Source organism: Gossypium raimondii, chromosome 6 (genome assembly GCF_025698545.1).
Source record: "Gossypium raimondii isolate GPD5lz chromosome 6, ASM2569854v1, whole genome shotgun sequence".
NCBI classification, from domain to species: Eukaryota; Viridiplantae; Streptophyta; class Magnoliopsida; order Malvales; family Malvaceae; genus Gossypium; species Gossypium raimondii.
The window spans coordinates 21,176,769-21,196,019 of NC_068570.1; the positions used below are offsets into that span (position 1 = coordinate 21,176,769).

General features: G+C 34.3%; 2 non-coding genes across 2 annotated transcripts; both read left to right on the forward strand.

The window, feature by feature from the left end:
- Positions 1–2,936: 2,936 nt before the first annotated feature.
- LOC128042004 (small nucleolar RNA R71) lies at positions 2,937–3,043 on the forward strand. Its single transcript, XR_008197212.1, has one exon. It is a non-coding gene; the product is annotated as a small nucleolar RNA R71 (small nucleolar RNA).
- Positions 3,044–17,581: 14,538 nt separating this feature from the next.
- Positions 17,582–17,688, forward strand: LOC128042030 (small nucleolar RNA R71). The gene has a single exon (XR_008197238.1). It is a non-coding gene; the product is annotated as a small nucleolar RNA R71 (small nucleolar RNA).
- The last annotated feature ends 1,563 nt before the right edge of the window (positions 17,689–19,251 follow it).

The following is a 19,251-nucleotide window of genomic DNA, read 5'->3' on the forward strand; positions in this document are numbered from 1 at the left end:
TTTGAGGAAAAAGATAAATATCTTCTCTTTCATCCCACTTAAACTATTTTTATCAAATGAATTTTTTCATAATATATTTTTTTATAATTTTTATTATAAATTGTATAACATGCATCCCATATAGATTTTTAAAGCTTCCATCACTTACTTAATAAGTGATATAATTTCTACTTTAGTTCTTAGTCCATTTTCTAATTAAATATCTAAAGTGATTGAACTTATACTATTTTTACAATTTAGACTCTGTACCTTAGTTAATCACTAAATCGACAAAATGACCTATTCAGAATTTAATTCACTTCTAATATAACTCTGTAAATATTTGATAAGTATATCTAAGGGTTTGGTTTACAGAACTGCAGTCCTAAAACTGAAATTTTTGCCACCACTGAGTTTCAAGTCGTTACAATTATTTAGTCACGAAATCATTCCAGTAAAGTGTCGTGACTAAGCTCTTCCTTATTATATTCCATTATGAATGATACTTAATAAGTACTTTTCTAATGACCTTGAAATAATTGTGTTACCCTCAAAGGATATCCTTAATTTCTTTGGGATAAATCCATTCTCCAAATATGATCCTATTTTATCTCACGATAACCATTACATTTTTCTTCATAAAATTCAATTACTATAGAATAGTAATTCAATCATTTATCACAAAGACAAATGTAACGTCCCAAAAATTTAAGTTTTGATTTGTTGGTTTTTGTCATGTGATTTAGTTTTGTTGGGTGGTTAATCGTTTAGAATATCTACTTAAGGTCTCGTGTTCGAGTCTCTATGTGCATAAGGAATATCTCTCTTTTTCTCTAGCAAGCTTGTGGATTTATAGGGAAAAATGATTGGTTGGTTAGAAATATATTTTGTTAAGGATTTTTTTAATTGTTTTTAATTTATCTTAATCTATTACTCTAGGAATTTGCTCCCTCTTCCAACGTTTCTTCTTTTATTCTTTTTCTTCTTATTTTTTCCCTGCTGTCCTTTTTGCTATCATTCTTTGCCAAGCAAATGCAAGTTTGATTTTGCTTTTCTTGCTTCTATTTCATTAATTCTACTTTGCTTATAAATTGTTGACTTTCAATTCTATCATTATTGCTATGTTTCGGTAAGTATGCGAGATAGGGGAAGTGGTTATTTTTGCGTTCTTATTGAGTAATTGGGGGTTTCATTTTAAGTGATGAGATTATATGACTGTGTTTATTCATTGTTAATAAACGATTAGGGGAGAATTGTGACATGTTTGGTATTCCTCCAGTGAGTTAAGTTAGGTGTTGTTGTTACGTGCAAGGGTAAGCAATTAATTTTGATTTGGGGTTGTTGTGGTTGTGTGCGTTTCTCGTGTGTAAGTTTGTTTGGTATTTTAGGTTAAATCGAGTATTTTTTTCTCTAAATCGATTCGCTACCATTTCTAATTTGGTGAACTAATTGACGATTTTAGGTTCCGGACGGCTCATGAGAAGTTTGGCATCGGAACTGGGTTAGGTGTGTAACGAAAAACATGAAAAATAGTTACAGACCGTGTGTGATACGCGGGCGTGTAGGCCACACGGGCGTATGGGCCAAAAATCTTGAATTTTTCTTTAGGGTTGTAGTTATCGTTTGAATTGAACGTAGAACTTATGTAGGGTCAGAGTGTGATCAAATAAGTCGTAAAACATGAAATCAGACCATCTGATAGTTTAAGATAAGATAAATGTATCTTTGTTTAATATGATTTACGATAAGTAAAATCAGTTATATGTTATTTATAATCTGAAAAATGTTGTATCTGTCTGTATCTGCCATGATAAGCATGTATATCATAAGTATATATGATATCCGTTAGTTTTGCATTGGCATCTGGGATGGGTTTTGTGTTATGGAGGAAATGTGGGCAGTTGTAATAACCTACCGTATTTAGTGGCACAACCACAAGTATTTCTGTAAACAGCGATAAACCACCTAATAAATTGGCAGCTCAGTTGTAAACATTCTGAAAAGTGTTATATAGACATTAAGTGGTGTGTAGGGCTATATGGGTATTCAATACCTTATATGGTGTGTAGGGATGGTCAGAGATAGTGTGTAGTAGATGGGGGTATGATTGTAAATTTGCCTCTGAATCTGATTATGTACAAGATATACGTTTTGTATCTGCTTTGCTATGATTTAAATTTGAAATTAAATTTGTAATTCTGTTTGGTTTAAAGTTACACAATGAGTTTTGAAAACTCACTTTCTGTTTGTCTGTTGCTTTCAGTTAACCCTCAGACTTAAGCGGGTCGGTGCGATAGGTGCTCGGTTTTAACCACATTTTCATAAATTTGATTTATTTAAATTTGGGTTTGAGAGTTTTGTAAATTTTGACAGTATGGACATTTTGGACTATTTTGGGTTTTGGACCCTGTTTCCGTATTTCACATAATATTGTTAATTTCACATTTCACTATTATGTCTTTTGTATTTATGTCTTTTATATTTTGCATGCATAAAGAAATTGCGATAAACAAATATTAGCTCATTGATTGTCTAAAGTTCAAACTAAAGATAAGTGGCACTGTAAAGAATATTTATATTGTGAGAATGACTTACTTCAGTAGATAATCTAAATGAGTGGTAAAATTGATATGGTAAAATTTTTCAAATTGATTTGGTGGCTGTGCTGCAAACTATTAAACCCATTAGTGGTAAAATTTTTAAGCATTGAGGATATTGAGGATACTTGAGATGCAAGTGAAGTGATAGCGTCCACTTCATGTACTCCGGCGACTCGTCTTCCTGATGCTGCTTGATTAGTTGGCTATTGATAATTGTTGATGGCAATCCTCTCGATGATTTCATAAGCCTCATTATAAAACTTAGAAAGGAGAGCACCATTAGCATAGGCATCCACTACCATCCTCGTGTGAGCATTGAGACCATTATAAAACATCACAAGTTGGATGCAATGTGGGATTTTGTGATGAGGGCACTTCCGTAATAATTCTTTGTACCTTTCCCATGCCTTATACAAGGACTCATCATCCATTTGTTGGAAAGTGGTGATCTCATTCCTCAACTTAGCATTCTTGCTAGGTGGGAAATACATCATGAGGAATTTTTCTGCCATGTGGAAATTGAATTTGGTGGCAATAAGTTAAATCAGGCTCAAGCTCTGTCACTTAATGAATATGGAAACAAATTTAATCATAACGCATCTTCGGGTACTCCAGCTAACTTGAAAGAATCGTTCACCTCCATAAACAGTCTTAAGTTAAGGTGAGGATATTCGGTAGGCATTCCACTGAATTGACCCACTGTCTGAAGCATCTGGAACATGATTGGCTTCAGCTCAAATTGTTGTGCCTTGATTTCGGGTCTCCTAATACCCAGATTAAGATCATGAACATTGGCATGACATACTTTCTTAGAGCTCTATCCCTATCATCAATAATAAGGATAGGATTTTGAGCATGGTTTGCTCTGTTTCCTTAATTCAGATTTTCGTAGTTCATCTTTTCGGTCCTTCTCTACTTGCTTGTCTTCTTCGCTGTTGAAAAGTTCTTTCAATCTCAAGGTTTACGGGGAGTAAATCGATGATTCGATCAATACTCATAAACACCTAAAACAAACACAAAAAAAATAATTAAGTTAAAAAAGTAAACAGAAAAATAAACCAAAATGAAAAATTTACAAATTCAAACATAATGACTTTTAAAACAGTTGTCGGCAACGACGTAAAAAAACTTTGAATGATGGAAATGTGCAATTGTACACGGTTGAAAAAAAGTAATAAAGTGACAAGTAAATGTCGAGTTATCATACTCACAAGGACTGTGAAAAGAATTATTTATGAATGAAATTAAAAACACTTTGGTGAAGAAAAATATTTTCATTTGATGAGCTGATTAAAAACTAAGATTTTTAACTGAGTAAAATAAATAAAGAAAAAAAAAGAGTTCGAATTCACGATTTCAAAAGATGATTTTAATCAAGATGACATAATTGTGTTAGATTAATTACATTTCTTAACTTGGAATTACTAAACTCATGTTCGTGTTGTTACAAATAAATTCATGACAACTTGGTAATTTTCTAACTTAGGAACAAACACAGCTACCAAAATCCATTTATCTCTTGACTGTATCTCTATGTCAATTCAACCGATTAAACAAATTTTAATAAGCAAATGCGTTAATGCACATACATACTTATGAAATTAAGATAATCTCTTATACATATCTCTATGCTAATTCAAACAATTAATTTAATCTCATAAGCACATAAAAGATTACGTGAGGTAACAATGTATTCCTACCTTGAAACAGTTTAATCACAATAATCTTGCAAGTTGTGCAAGGCTAATGTATCGTTAGATACCGTTGCTAAATTAACCCTCAGCTACCTTAGATGATTAAACATGCATTGATTAAGTTTGGTATCAATGAATTACAATTTCAATCCATTTAAATAATTAATTCATTAGTTACCTTAAAATTGTAATGCAAGAATAACTTAGTCATGGTTTTACTTAATTAAACATCTTACCAAAGCCTATAACAACACAAACACGATTTTAATAAATTAAGTGGACAAAATGCAATCAACCTAACACGAATTAAATTTAAGCCATATTAATTAAATTAAAAATATCAACATCACAATTATTCATAGACATGTTCATAACAACAACAATAAAATTAAAAGGATAAGGAACAAGAATCAAATCTGGTGTTTCTCTGAGGCTTGACTAGTTTGCTCTGCTCCTCCTTCTTTGCTTGTTCTTATTGAACCGATACTCCCACGCACACATGAATGCTGCTCCAATTGGTGATTGAAGGACTCTTTTTTGAGAGGTGAAACCGGCAAGGGAATGGGGAAGAAAATGAAGAACAACGGAAGGGGATTGAAGAGAGAAAGTGAGAGAGAAGTGAAAGGATGAGAGGTTTTGAGATGTGTTTGAAATGAGCAACCAAGGTGGTATTTGTAGGTGGAGTAGGCTTCTAAAAATAGAAAAAATTAGCAGCCAAAGATTCCCCCCATGGCCGGCCACACATGTGGCATGTTTGAAAGTTTCAAATATGTTATTTTTAGGTAGGGGCAAATCTAGAAAGGCATGAATAATAGAGGGGTTTGAATGCATATTGAAGGAGTATTCAAGTTCTATTTTGAAAGCCAAATAATCAACCAAACAAGCTAACTTGGTCAGCATGTGGGACGGTTTTGGGCTGAGCAGTGCTCGATTGGATTGGTTTTCTCGGTTCAGCTCAACTGGGTCTCTTTTCATAATTAATTAATAATAATTTATTTAACCCGAAGTAAATTGGATTAAAATTAAAATTAATTATATTATGAATTAATATTCATAATTTGGACCGTCTTATACTGAAAAATTAATTTTCCTTGATGCTTCAAAATCGCTTCTTGGTTTTGCGCTTCTAATAGTGTCTGCCAAGTCAATTTTCGCCATTTGTGTGAATATGTCGAAAATGATCAAATTTATTATAAAATTAATTAAAATTCAAAATGTTAATAATTTAAGTACAATTTAATTATTTTATAATTATTATATATTTTTCGTTAAGAATTTTACCGAAACTGCATGAATTTGAGTTAAAAAGGACATGAAAAAGTATGTATATTTTCGTGTTTCCACACCCCCAAACTTAATTCATTACTCATCCCGAGTAATGCACAAATTGAAAAGAATTTTTTCGGAAACACCTTTGAAAATTTCCTTCAAAACAAAGTTCTTCCAAAAATTATGAATTTGGTATACTTATACTAAAAAATAAGAAATTTGATATTTATGCTACTTAAGTATACATATCATTCAAATTAATCTCAATTATTCTTATGATAGCAAAAATAGACTAAATGCTTCCTAATAAAGACATGTTAAATCCCTACCAATTTGATTTTATTCCCTTATTCAAGATTAAGCTGCAATCATTAAGTTTAACTTATGCCTTCATATGTTGAACATAGCAATTTCTCTCCACTAATGTAGGTAGCATAGAAACTTGAATAAATAGGTCTTTACAATAGGTTGTAACGTGGCTAACTAGTGGTAGGTAAAAGATAGATCAATTTAGGCTAAAAGAACCTTAGACTTAGCTCGAATTTGGACCTTCAGAATAATTACCTTCAATACAGCAACTTACTTTGCTCTCATATGATCTTTTGTACATCTATTTTCTTTCAAGTGCGTATGCTCTTCTCTTTCTTTTTCTTTTTCTTTTTGATTTTATGAGCATTTTGATGTATGTAGTATAATTTTTTGAGCATTTGATACTTCATTTCAACTCTCCCAAACTTATTTTCAAAGAATGTTCTAAATAGTACCTAGTCTAATTTTTGGGACAATTTAAAGATAATTAAGAGAAAAGTGATGGCTAAATATTGCAAGGTTTCAAATACGATTAGGCCATATAGTCTCAAAGTTGGGTTTCAAGGGATAAAATTTCATCAAGGTTGGCTTTAAAGGCTCAAACGGTCAAAACAAAAGCTGCCTAACTCATTTCCAACATTCCATGCTTCCTAGGATTTCACCTTAAGAAACTACTAAGTCAATTCTAGAGACTAAAAATTTTATGGTATGATTTGCATGCTTTATTAAGAGTACATTTATGTCATAATTTAGCCAACATAGCAATTATTGAAATAATATAATTTTATTCATACTAAAGTTTAGCATACTTAACAAAATTTCAAAATTTTGAACAAAATATATCCTAATCATAATTAAAAGAAAATTTTATTCTGAGAGGAAATAATTTCAATTTTTTGGTCCCCCTACTTAACATAAACAATGTCCTCATTGTTAAAAGTGAATAGATACTATACACTAGGTAGGATTCTAGAAAAAAGGAGGTGAGTCAATTTGACTGCTTAAGTACAAAGCTCTTTCTATATCCAATCCTAGACATGTATATATCTATTGCCACACTTTGTACTTTGCAACTTGTTTATTTTTATTTATGATTTCCACCTCTTGTTTTATTATGCGAAAAAATCCTAATAGAACCTAATCCTAAAATATTAAATAACCTAAAAACAAAAATAAAATAAAGTTAAGACCCCCTTTTTTTTATTTGCAGATCCCTTAGAACCTAACTCATCTTTTGCTCCATCATCTTTGTTTTTGCATGAATCACTTCGCTCCCTCTTCGATAGTGGACTCTATGGTTCAAATATGAAATCTGGAAACTCAAGTACAAAAATAAACTGGTCATTGTATATTTTCGTAAGGCGCTTCTTATTAAGTCATCCCGTATTTTTGAATATCTCCAGTAAGCTTGTTGCTGCCACTGCATGTGTTGTATTATGTCCACCAATTTTGACAGTTCATCTCGAAGATCTGGGCGAGGCGATTGAGTCCTGAACATTGAAGTTGCGATGTTAGGTTCGGTTACTGGATCCATTGGTTCTGCCTTATCAGGGATTTCAGTTGACTGCATCGGTTCGATCTTTGTGGGATCTTCTTCTTCTTCTTTAGGATTCTCACTTTTTTTAACTCGTTGCTATAGAACAGAGTCTCCGGCTATTTGGTAGAGGTCCTAATCTATGATTGTGCCCTAGCTATAACTTGCCTTCTTTACGTTTTCAAGAATTTTAGCTTTCAAGCGCAAAATTGTTATCGAAAAAGGGAAAGTAAGCTGGGCCAGAACGTCTAGTGGCACAATTCTGCATTTCCCTCAGAATGATTTTTCGCACATCAATGGTTTTTTTCGTTAAAATCGAGTACAATAAGACCATTCGCTCTAATGAAATCGTAATACCATGTGAATTAGTCATAAGGTTGAACCGAATGAAATAGAACCATACTTTCGCTAGTGGTGTCATGTATTCTCTACGACAAGTGTGAATACCTTGCTTTGACACAGTCCACTTAGAACCCAAAACTGTCAATTCCTCGAGAATTTCTTACAATTTTTCAGCCTCAATATTTCTCATCAAGGAAGAATATTCATCGTCTTCGAAATCAGGTAATTTAAAGAATTCATTAATAGCGTTTGAGCTTATTAGTACCTTAATTCCTCGGACAGAAACTTCTATCAATTCGCTTGAGGTCAAATTCACATAAAATTCACGAACTAACTTCCCATCTGCACTAGGTATTTTCTCACAAAATAACTCTCAATTAAGAGCTTCAATAATTTGTCGAATGCACGCCATGAAGTCAATATAGTTGCTTTCTTCCAGCGTAAAGCCTTTTTCTAGGTGCATTTGTTTATTCTTGAAAACGCTTTCGTATCTCGCTTTGGCTTCTTCACTGTGGAATTTGTTTTGTGATTTTTCAATTTCGATAAAGGCACGAATTCTTTTGTGAGGCATGATTAACCTGAACATAAGATGGAAACAAATATCTTCTCAAAAATTTAATTAGTATAAAATATTAACAATTTAAAGAAATTGAGAAGTTAAATAAAATTGAAATTTAGGAGAAAAATTTGTCTTACCACCTTTATAAAAATTAAGAACTCAAAGAAAATAAATATAAAGTAAAAGAGTTCGGTTTAGGGATGGTTGGAAGGGTGTTTTGATTTTACGGTTCGTACAAAGCAATGGTGTGCAGCTAGCAAGGGTGCGCACGGGCTTGAAGCAAAGAACCACAACAATGCGCGATAGTAGCGTGCAAGGTAAACGTGAGGTGCGACAGCGTTGGTGCACGTGAGCTGGAGCTAGAAGCAGCAGTGGCGTGTGCGGGAAAGTAGGGTTGGTGCACGAGTAGGTGTGCAAGGGAGCAGCAGGTAGCACTGTCGAGCGAGTAGCAGGGCTGTTGCCTTGGTGCATGCGAGAAGGTGCGTGGGAGGAGGTCTGGCATAAGTGGCGAGTAACAACGTGGGGTGAGTCTTTGGAGTGCGTCGTGAAATGCCGATCGAGTGGAAATTTGTTGCTAGGTGTGAGTGTGTCGTGCGGAGCTAGGCGATGTTGTGGCTAGGATGTCAGGAGCTGCAGCACTAGGTGATTGTTGGTGTGATTTGCTTAAGGTGATGCGAAAAAGATGGAGAAGGTGGGTGGAATTTATAGTGAGGAGTGTAGGAGTTTAATTAGAATTCTTAGAACAAATTAATAATTAAAATATTCTAAGTTCTAATTCTACACAAAGTTAATAACAATTAAAAAATAATATAACGCATATTAATTTATTATTTGCTATTAATTTATTGAAATAAAAACTATTAATTAAAATATGATCAATTTTAAACAAATCCTAATTCTATGCAAAGTTGATAATAATTAATATATTATAATAAATATAATTATATACTAGTTATTATCATCTTATTTATTAAATTTAACTTAAAAACATTTATTCTAGATGCCTTTGAAAATATTTACAAAAGAGACATCAAATTTTAATATTTAAAAAAGCAACCAAATTTTGAAAATAGTTCAATTAAGTACCTAGACTTAAAGAAAATTTGAAATTGAGTTGCAATTAAAACTTGGATCAAAATTGACCCTTTTTATTTGAAAAATAAAATTTATTTTGTTATTTAGGAATAACTTCTAGGAAGATTATGTTAAAATCAATCCCAGGAAAGACTGGAGGAGTCATAAGTGGTCCCTCTTAAGTTCCAATCTCCTAGACATAATTTATTTAAACATACTAATCCCAAAAATATACCCTAAATCATTTATTAAATAGAAAAATGAGAAAATTAAATTTCTGATAAAATGAACGAGATTTGATCCCGTTCAATTTTATCCCCCAGTAATGTTTTAAACGCTGAGCATTGACTCGAAAATTACCTCCCTTACTTTGAAGTTTGACAACTCTGTATGGATAAACTTGGTGAATCGTAAATGGACCGGACCAACGTGATTTTAACTTACCTGGAAAGAACCTTAATAAGGAATTGAATAACAAGACTTGCTGACATGCTTCAAATTGTCGAATTCGAATGTGCTTGTCATGCCATCTTTTAAGTCTTTCCTTGAGTAATTTCGCATTCTCGTATGAGAACATTCATAACTCCTCTAACTCATTGAGTTGAAGCATCCGTTTCTCTTTAGCAAGCTTAAGGACCAAGTTGAGTTGTTAGAGAGCCTAGTAGGCTTTGTGTTCTAACTCCAAAGGCAGATGACAGGCTTTCCCAAAGACAAACCTATAAGGTGACATCCCTAAAGGTGTCTTGTATGCTGTCTTGTAGGCCCATAAAGCATCGTCTAGTCTTTTGGACCAATCTCGTCGGTTTGGGCAAACTACCTTCTCGAGTATGCCTTTTATTTCTTTGTTTCCCTGTTCAGCTTGCCCATTCGTCTGCGGATGGTAAGCTGTGGCTACCTTGTGCTTCACTCCATGTTTGTCGAGTAACCATTCCAACCATTTGTTCACAAAATGGGACCCTTCATCACTGATGAAAGCTCTCGAGGTTCCAAACCTTGTGAACACATGCTTCTGTAAAAACTTCATTACAACCTTAGCATCGTTCGTATGATATGCCTCAGCCACAACCCATTTAGACACATAATCTACTACTACCAATATGTACTTGTGACCAAAAGACGGAGGGAAAGGACCAAGGAAGTCAATACCCCAAACATCAAATAATTCTACCTCAATGATGTTTGTTCGGGGCATCTCATTTTTGTTGGTGACGTTTCCAATCCTTTGACATCGATCACAGCTCCTTAAGTAAGCATACGCATCTTTGAATAGTGTTGGCCAAAAGAATCCGACTTGCAATACTTTGGCCGCAGTATGTGTACCTCTGACGTGTCCCCCACTTGGAGTTGTGTGACAATGATATAAAATCTTATGTACTTCATCTTCTGCCACGCATCTCCTGATCATTTGATCTGCACACTTTTAAAAAAACATATGGCTCTTCTCAGAAATAGTATTTCACATCGTGAAGAAACTTTTTCTTTTGATGATACGTCTTATTAATCGGCATCAAACCACAAGCTAAATAGTTAGCAATATCAGCAAACCAAGGGGTATTATGGACATGATATACCTTCAGTATGTGTTTATTTGGTAATGTCTCCTGAATAGGTATAAGTGGAGAATTCCCTTCTTGCGGCTCCAATCTGGACAAGTGGTCTGCTACTTGGTTTTCTACTCCCTTACGAGAAGTCACTTGCGTCACACATCAGATCAAATGGCAAATCCCAATCCGGTGTGACAATGATGGGTGCTGAAACTAACCGACTCTTCAAATCATTGAAAGCTCTTAAGCACTCCTCATCAAATTTGAACATCATGTCCTTCTCCAATAATTTGCATAAGGGTTTAGCAATTTTTGAGAAGTCCTTGATAAATCTTCGATAGAAACCGGCGTGGCCCAAAAAGCTCCTAACACTCTTTACAGATGTTAGAGGTGGGAGTTTCTCAATAACATCTACCTTTGCTTTATCTACCTCGATTCCATCTCTCGTTATCCGATGCCTTAGAACAATTCCTTCTCGTACCATGAAATAACACTTTTCCTAATTAAGTAAGAGGTTTGTTTCTCCGCATCGCCTTAGTACCTTGGCTAGATTGGCTAAGCAATCACCACAACTGTCTCCAAACACTGAAAAATTATCCATAAACACTTTCAAGTATTTCTCAACCATGTCAATAAAAATAAACATCATATGTCGTTGAAATGTAGCAAGTGCATTACATAAAACAAATGACAAGTGTCTAAATACAAATGTACCGCACGGGCAGGTGAATGTTGTCTTCTGTTGATCTTCTGGCGCTATTGTAATCTAATTATACCCTAACACCATGTTTGGTTGGGTGTATTGGCATAGCCAATACACCCCTAATCGGTGGGCCCCACTTAAGCCCCATTTATTTCGTTGTTTGGTTCATGGTAATGCTATTACGGGTGTAATACATTACTGACCTAATCGGTGAAATCCACCGATTTCTAATTCGTCCCTTTTGCTCAGATTAGGTGCTGCTTCACTTTACCCTCCCTGTTTTACCCTCTGCCTCTTCTGTTCCCCTTTGCCTCTTCTGTTCCTTCCTTCTACCTTCTACCTTCTGCCGATTTGCCCACAAAATATGAAGGACCAATTCACGCTCTCCACCATAACAAAGCAGCTTTTACATAACAATGGCTACCAACCACTTCCTCTATCAGAGTGACTGACTCACTTCCTTTTGTTGAACACTTATCATCAAATAATCACAACTCCCAGATTCATAAATTCACGAGAAGAAAAATCCACTAAAACACTCATTACCAACGATAGGGAAGAAGCGGGTAATGGTTCCGGCCAAGGAACTGGACTTGTCGTCCGTTAAATACGAGAAAGAAACAATCCAAGGTATCAATTTTTATTAATTATATATGGGAAATGTGATACAATCCGACCCTTTGACTTGGAATTTGATAAACTTTTTTGTTCTCTTATTTTGGATTTGGATCGATCGGGGTGCAGCTCCTCATTTGACGGGATCGATACTGAAGTTGTTTGTGAGGATAATTGAAATTCCAATTATAGGTTCTTTGATCATATCTTTCATGAAAAAGGAGAATAACATGGTTGAGGTTCGTTGTTTTGTGTCACTCTCTTTCTTCGGCTTTAATATCCTTACTAGTTATTACTCGGTTTAAAATACGGGTATTCTTAAGAAAATTTTAATGATGATTTTGATTTTGGTATTTGCGATGTTGCGTAACAATCGAGATACCGAAAAACCCATGTTTAAACCTGAATTTCCTCCTCAAGGTTTAGTTTATCACCCTTTTTAACCTTCGTTTTCTTGTTTGATTGTTTTTGTAAGAAACTTTTATTCTTTTGATGAAAAGTGTACCATGTTTCAAGACATGAATAATGATTCTAGCTGTTGAGTAGTTTGTCGATAGTTGTGCATTTTCCCATGTGTCATTGGTTAGTTAGAAACCTAGTATTTGTTTGTGTGATATCAAACCGAAGCGTAACCTTCATTGTCATTGTGGATGAAGAAGGAAACCTCTTGATAGAGTTGAATCACCCCTTAAGTGTCTTCCTCATTATGATCCCGCTAGTTCTTTGGAGTGGGGATACACTTCCATCGTTCCGTCTTGGAAGATTCGTGACTTTGCTTATGCTTATCAATCAAAACTTGTGACACCTTCTAAGGTAATTCATATGAAATGCTAGAGAGTTTTTTGGCTCTAAATCGCCACAATGAAGATTCTCTCCTTTTGGTGTATAGATAGCGAGCAAATCATCACACTTGTTGAGGGTGTAAATATCATAAGGCCCCAACACCATTATTTATTTCATTTGATGTTGAGGATATCGAAGCAAGCAATGCTTCAACACAAAGGTTTAAGGAAGGTATTTCAAGATTATCATTCACGAAGCTTTTCATCCACATATTATGGTTACTATAGGGTTCCTATCTGCGAAATCTTGTAAATTCAAATCTCTAAAGAGGAACTGTTGTTGTGAGTCATGCAGAAATCCATTGTCAATCTTCATTGTACCACTCATCTACTTGTCTTTCGCTTGTCGATATCACCGGTGAAGTTAGAGCATTCGGGATGATTCTTGGAGGCTCGGCATTACACTAATGTTCCAAGTATGTTATAAATCATGATGATACTTCGTAATATATATGCAAGGTTTAAATTTTGAATAATATGTCACCTTCTCTTTTATTTTTTCGGTTTTGTTTCGATTAGGTAGCGAGCTATATATGCAAGTTAGTTATGCATATTATCCGAGTTAAAATGATGATTGTATTTTGGAAATTTGTAATTAGGAAGATCAAAATGGGTTCTTTTGCTTAACCAACTTAAGGGAAGCACGTTTGATAGCATTGACTTCTTACTAATTAACCGGATTTTCTATTTCATGTGATAGCATTGCCTTTTGGTCTTTATTTTGTTGGATTTTGAAAATGCTCCACCGGTTCCCTTTTTAAACTCATTTTGTTTGGACCTAAAGTTTTCTATTCTATCTAACTTGATTTCTTGGTCGTGCTATTATCAATCACTTGAGGACATAGTGAGGGTGTTTCGGTTCAAGAGAAAAGCTCACTACTATCTACCTTGAAAATAATCCATGTGTACGGTTTGAAACTTGCAGATTTAGAGACTATAGTTTTGTTGGTTTTTGCGATTGCAAGATCCTTACGATCCCAAATTTTGTTATGGCTAATTGGTTGATTATCTTGATATTTTTGGTTCTCTCGTCGGTTCAAATTGTAGTTGGAACATGATTAATTCTTACTCGTATGATTCGAGTCCGTTTTCTTGTTGTGTTTTCCGATTTCATAATTTTTCCTCCTTTTTCTCGAGAAACCGGTGATCCTATAACAGATCCTAACTTCTTGCTTCTACTCAAGCAAGGAATATTGGTGTTCAAGATTCGACAATGGCGACATCAATTTGAACCGCAGTTGATGTACATCAATCACACTCTTTTATTTTATTTTTGTACATTCCACTCGTGCGCTCCAACTTGTTTGTAATTCAAATCTAGAAAACTTCTCTTGGTTCACATACATCGAGCACGTAAATTTATCTGTTGGATTTGGAGCAATTGCTGAATGTTATTTGTTTTTCTTTTGGTTCAACGTGAATATGTTTTGATGTCGAGAAATTGTCTTTGGAATTCTTCCCTACCTTTGCTCCTTGAGAAATTATTTGGTTGGTTTTGTAGTCGATGTGCTTTATGTCCCCATAATCTTCAATTTTGACCTTTTGAGTTCACATCCATTTTAAAGAAGTTTAAGCTTATTATATGTAATCAAGAAAAGAAATTTCCAAACATTTTATGGATGGATGTTAAACAAGTTGTAATTAATTGATTGATAGTGTATACAAATTCATGTATGATCCAAACATATTCATATCAAATGAATATATATTGATGTATTTCATGGCTAAACAAAATTAGTCCCTTGATTAGTCAAACAATTAATTCGCTTTAGTATCTTGTATCTCCAAATAACGTGGGGAATTATATATTTTATTAAATTATATTTAATATTAATCATTTCAAATTATCTTTTGTAGTATCATATATTATGATTTGAGTAAATTCATATAAGAATATTAATTATTAAGAATTTTATTAAATTATATATTTTAATTATAATATATTTAATAATAATTATGTTTAAATATGATTAAATTATTTATTATTGATAATAATAATCTTATTAAAATTTAAATAACAATAACAATAATCATTTACCAAAATAAATTTATGCTAAGGGTATTCTAGTCATTTTAGTTTTTTCCATTATGCTATTACATCTCTATTCCATTCAACCAAACACAAGATTACTATTACGCCTCTATTCCATTACATTCAACCAAACAGTTGATTTGCTATTACACCTCTATTCCATTACACCTCTAATCCAAAACAGCGAACCAAACGTGCCTTAAGTATCCATCGAGAAAACAGTAATAGTCTCGCCCCGCGAGTCTATCCAGCATCTTATCTAAGAATGACAAATGAAAATGATCCTTCCTTGTCTCATTGTTTAGCTTTCGAAAATCGATGCAAATTCTATATCCTGTAACCGTTCTGGTTGGTATTAGCTTATTATTTTCATTCTCTATGACTGTAATACATCCTTTCTTTGGCATCTACTGGACCAGACTTACCCACGAACTATCTGAGATAGGGTAAATTATATCCGCAACTATCCACTTGATGATTTCTTTCTTTACCCCGTCCTTCATGATGGGGTTCAGTCTTCGTTGTCCATCAATCGTCCCTTTCTCGCCATCTTCCAGGATGATCTTGTGCATGCATACAGATGGACTAATGCCACGAATATCGGCTTTGGTTCATCAAATAGCCTTCTTGAATTTTTTTCAATACTAGGATGAGTTTCTCTTCTTGCTCTATAGTCAACTCTGCTAAAAGAATCACGGGCAAAGTAGAAGCGTTACCTAAATCTGGATTGCGGGCATGATCTCTGCTTTCTAACTCTAAAGATTCAAAGTGGGGTTGCAGATTAAATCCCCTTTGATTAGCTTCTAGCAAAGCTAAGTATTCCTTTCCCTTTTCATCACTTGGAGGGTCTGACATCAAAATTTGCTCCAATGGGTCCTCAAAAAAATTGAGTTCCCTTTCCATAATTAATTCCTCTAAATCAGATACTACAGAATAATCATCAATTGTGTCAAGAAATTCCATAGACTTAAAAACATTAAATGTTACTTGATCATCCTAAACACACATAGTAAGCTCGCCCTTATGCACATCAATAAGCCAATACGTCCTCGATTTTTTCTCTAAATGTGCTAAGGATCAATCCGCTAATTGAAGTGTAACTGTAGTAGGTCTAACTTCATCTACCCCCAACTTCCTAAATATTGACATGGGCATCAAGTTGATACTCACACCCAAATCACATAGTGCCTTACCATAATATGTTGCTCCAATGTTGCAAGGTATGGTAAAACATCTAGGATCCTTCAACTTCGGGGGTAATTTATCTTGAAGATATGCACTGCATTCCTTCGTTAAGGCTATCGTCTCAAATTCTCCTAGTCTTTGGTTTTTAGATAGGATATCCTCCATGAATTTGATGTAGTTCGGGATTTGTTCAAGTGATTCTACCAACGAAATTTTGATAAGAAGTTGCTTGAGTACATCTAGGAACTTCTTGATCTGGACTTCCTGCTTCTGCTTCTGAAGTCTTTGAGGGTAGGGTTGTGGAGGCTTCTTTACTGGAACTGGTTGATTCATCTTTTATGGTAATTCTGCATCTAACGAAGTTGTTATTTTATCAGAATTAACTGGTTCAGAAGTTACCTTATCAAATTTTGTAGATTCTGGTTCCGGTGAAACTGGAATTTCAACACTGAGATGAAGTTCCACTAAGTCTTGAGCATCAGCTGGCTCTTCTTCAACTTCGAAAGTGTTGGGCTCTAATGTCTTTCCACTGCTTAATGTCAACTCTTTACAATGCTCCTTCTCGAGATTCCTCGAATTCTCCGCATCACTAGGTAAAGCACCTTGTAGTCAGTTTCTAAGTTCAGTAGCAAGTTGACCTACTTGATTCTCCAAATTCCTTAGAATGACGTCATTTTTTGCCATTTATGCCTTCAATAGGTTCTCTAAGCTATTGGAAGGTTCAACTTGAGTTGGTTTATGAACTTGTTGGGGAAAAACAGGTGGCTCAGTCGGTCTAGGTTGTGCATAAGTGTTACTGGTTCCAGTCCCTTGGTTACTCGAGGAAAAATTCAGGTGGTTTCACCATGATAGGTTATAAAAATTGGATTGTAGTCCTTGCCTCCCTTGATTTTTTTTCTGGTTACCCATGTAATACACGAATTCTGGGTTTGATGGACATTCTTCGAACAAATGTAATTCCCCACAATAGACACAGACTATATTTTCAAATTGATTTGGTGGTTGTGCTGCAAAACTATTAAACCCATTAGTGGTAAAATTTTTAAGCATTGAGGATATTGAGGATACGTGAGATGCAAGCGAAGTGAGAGCTTCGACTTTATGTACTCCAGCGACTCGTCTTCCAGACACTGCTCGATTAGTTGGCCATTGATAATTGTTGCTCGTAATCCTCTCGATGATTTCATAAGCCTCATTATAAGACTTAGAAAAGAGAGCACCATTAGCAGAGGTGTCCACTACCATCCTATTGTGAGCATTGAGACCGTTATAAAACGTCTCAAGTTGGATGCAATGTGGGATTCCGTGACGAGGGCACTTCCGTAATAATTCTTTGTACCTTTCCCCTGCCTCATACAAGGATTCATCATCCATTTGTTGGAAACCAGTATTCTCATTCCTCAACTTAACATTCTTGCTAGGAGGGAAATACTTCATGAGGAATCTTTTTGCTAACTCTTGCCATGTGGAAATTGAATTTCATGGCAATGAATTCAACTAGGCTCGAGCTCTATCCCATAACGAATATGGGAATAGCTTTAATCATAACATATATTCAGGTACTCCAACTAACTTGTAAGAATCGCTCACCTCCATAAACAGTTTTAAGTGAAGGTGATGATCTTTGGTAGGCATTCCACTGAATTGGCCCACTGTCTGAAGCATCTGGAACATGATTGGCTTCAGCTCGAATTGTTGTTCCTCGATTTCAAGTCTCCTAATACCCAGATTAAGATCATGAAATACTGGTATAGCATATTGTCTTGAGCTCTATCCCTATCATCAACAATAAGGATAGGATTTTGAGCAGGGTTTGCTCTATTTCCTTGATTCAAATTTTCATAGTTCATCTCTTCGGTCATTCTCTGACTTGTTTGTCTTCTTCACTATCAAAAAGTTCTTTCAATCTCAAGGTCTACATGGAGTAAATCGATGATTCAATCAATACTGATAAACACCTTAAACAAACACAGAAAAATTAATTAAGTTAAAAAGTAAACAGAAAAATAAACCAAAATGCAAAGTTCACAAATTCACAAATAACGAAATTTAAAACAGTCGTCGGCAATGACACAAAAAACTTTGAACGATGGAAATGTGCAAATGTACACAATCGCAACAAGTAATAAAGTGACAAGTAAATGTCGAGTTATCGTACCCACAGGAACTGTGAAAAGGATTATTTATGAATGCAATTCAAAACACTTTGGTGAAGAAAAATATTTTGATTTGATGAGGTGATAAAAAATTAAGATTTTTAACTAAGTAAAATAAATAAAGGAAAAAAGAGTTCCAATTTACGATTTCAAAATATGATTTTAATCAAGATGACATAATTATGTTAGATTAATTACATTTCTTAACTTAGAATTACTAAAATCCTGTTCGTGTTGTTACGAATAAATTCACGGTAACTTGGTAATTTGCTAACTTATGAACATACTCACCTACCAAAATCTATTTATCTCGTTAACTATATTTCTATGTCAATTCAACCGATTAAACAAATTATAATAAGCAAATGCGTTAATGCACATACATACTTATGAAATTAAAATAATCTCTTGTACATATCACTATGCAAATTCAAACAATTAGTTCAATCTCATAGACACATAAAAGATTACGTAAAGTAACAATGTATTCCTACCTTGACACAGTTTAATCACAATAATCTTGCAAGTTATGCAAGGCTAATGTATCGTTAGATACCATTGCTAAATTAACCCTCAGCTACCTTAGAAGATTAAACATGCACTAATTAAGTATTGTGTCAATTAATTACAATTTCAATCCATTTAAATAATTAATTCGTTAGCTACCTTACAATTTTAATGCAAGAATAACTTAGTCATGGTTTTACTTAATCAAACATCTTACCAAGGCCTATAACAACACAAACACGATTTTAATAAATTAAGTAGACAAAATGCAATCAACCTTACATGAATTAAATTTAAGTCGTATTAA